The sequence below is a fragment of the Petaurus breviceps genome, unplaced genomic scaffold, assembly GCF_028583685.1.
Source record: "Petaurus breviceps papuanus isolate PSGF00001 unplaced genomic scaffold, PetGlider_PUasm1.0 90865, whole genome shotgun sequence".
NCBI lineage: Eukaryota > Metazoa > Chordata > Mammalia > Diprotodontia > Petauridae > Petaurus > Petaurus breviceps.
The window spans coordinates 12,134,022-12,136,502 of NW_027187367.1; positions in this window are offsets into that span (position 1 = coordinate 12,134,022).

Genomic DNA, 2,481 nt, shown 5'->3' on the forward strand with positions numbered 1-2,481 from the left:
GCCAGGCCGTACCATTTGATGTAGGAAGGAGGCGGGGCCAGGGCCGGGAGCAGCTGTCCGCACCAGCTGGCCACGCTGGCCTGGGGCTGGGAGTCTGTAGGCTGGGCATGGGAAGAGGATTAGGGCTTGAGGAGCTTGAAAGCCTGGGTTTGGTGGTGAGCTGGCCTGCGTTAGCGCGAGATCCTCGGCAGGGCTTCTCCTACAGTCCTCGGGGGTGGCACTTGCCGGCTGTTTGGAAACACGGGCAGCTCGGCATAGTAGAGTAGGAGGAGTTTCGGTTAATACCCAAGAGAGCGCTACCTCTGCAGGACTCTGGAGAGCTCCCTGCTCACGTGGCCAGAGGCTGAGTGCTGCTCCTGGGTGCTGGAATCCCAGGCCCGTTGTGCCTAGGCGAGTCTGGCCACTTAGCGCGTGACCTTGAGCAAGTCGCTTAACCTCTCTCTGGGCCTCAGCTCCCGTGTTTAGCTCCCTAAATCTATGAACCTGTGAAAGGGCTTGGGTTCAAATTCGGTATCTGAGGCTTACTACCTGTGTGACTCGCTGGGGCAAGTTGTCACTTAACCACTATGCCCCTCAATTTCTCTTTATGTAAAGTGGACTTAAATGACCTCTGAGGCTTTAAGTATTTATTTAGTTGTTTTCCCTAGTTACATATAAAAACAATTTTTAACATTAATTTGTAAAACTCCTGTAACAGAATTCTGGTACTGTGACCCACCAAGTAATGACCCCCAAGGACTCCAGAATTGTTGTATTGTCTTCCATTTGTGGGTTTGTAATGGGAAACCACTCTGGCCCTGGAAACGATTGTTTATAATTCACTTACACCCCCCCCCCCCCTTGTCTTCCCACTTGTGATTTATGTATAGATCTCTGTTCTCACTTCAGCAAGGTGGAATTCTGATCAGGAAATTCTGTATTTGCAAATCTGTTCCTTATAATGAAACTAATTAATGAACCAGCTACCTGATTACTGGCACTTTGTCTTTGACTTGCTGTTTCATCATTCTCAGGTTAGAGACTGGCTCAGCAAAATCCTGTTAACAGTTGATTTCTCATAAAGTCATCAGCTTCCATTTACTCCACTCTAATTTTTAAGGAGTCCAAGTATGGGCAAAGCAACAGAGCCCTGCCTCAGTGCTAGCAAAAAGACTCCTGTAATCTGGGTCAGATCAGTCATTAGACACCCTTACCATCTGTGGGCTGGGAGCTCCAGCAGCAGCTGCTACCACTGCTGATTCAGTGACCTCCAAGGTCTGCTCTGGGTTTTCCCTGGGTAGGCAGGATCTGCATTGTCATAGCCTGCACTAAACTTCACTCCTGTCTCATCCTGGTGCAACAGACCTTTCCTGCCTCCCTTCCAAGTTGTCTTGGGCTGGGAATTTGCTTCACTCTGTCTTTTTTGGGTTCTGCTGCTCTAGAATTTGTTTAGTTAATTTAAAAAGGTATTTGGAGGGGTTTGGGGGAGAGCTCAGGTGAGTTCTTGCCTTTACTCCTCCACCTTGGCTCTGCCTCCCTGAGGTCCGTTCTTAAATAAGCGTTCTTAACTTTTGGGCAGGTTATTACAATAGTCCAAGAGTGATATGATGAGGGCTTTCACTAAGGTGATACAGTGTCAGAGAAGAGAAGAGGATATTCAAGAGATAATGCAAGGGTAAAAAGCAGGACTTGGCAGCAGATGGACATGGGGGATGAGAGTGAGGAGTTGAGGGTGACACCTAGGTGACAGCCTGGGTGAATGGGAAAGGAGCTGTGACCCACGCTTCTGCTCCTACTCAATTGGAGGCAGCTGTGCTCTACTGTAGATGAAGGTGCAAGGAGAAAGCGAAAAGCTGGTCTTCAAGAATGTAGTCGGTTTATTTTTGTAGGCCAAGAAGAGAAGGTGTCTGATTCTTCAAGTCAGACAATCACTAGGTGTTTCATGTGTCCCATCAATTTAGTTTGTGGGCTCTTTGGTTTGATCTGGAACTAACAATGGCCTGTGCCTGATATTTCAACAGGTTGGTCAGGGCACACTCACTCTCAATTTGCTCAGGATTTACAAAATCACTTCCCACCCCACCCCACCTCACCCCCATACAAAATAAATAGGAAACAATTTGGGGAGGAAAGTGTCAACATTTTCAAAAAGTTTGGTTAAAGAAGATAAACAAATAGTAATGTACAGTTACAGCATTTATTCCTTATTCCCTGAAAACTAGCAAGCAGACTTGTACAAGGAGCCAGCCTGAGGCTGACTGATGAACAAAAAGATGAGAAACCTTAAATACATTTTAGAACCATCCCAATTCAGAGTGGCTGTGTCACACAAATTTATGATCTCCATAAATGTTTAATCCTTGCATGAGAAAGGAATTTTCTTAATTGAATAGATGGCAAATACAGTAAAACAAGAGAGTTGACAAAGTGTCAATTGAAATTATGATCCAGGATATCTGTGTTTTCTTTACCATTAACATTCCATAACATAGTATATGTCCA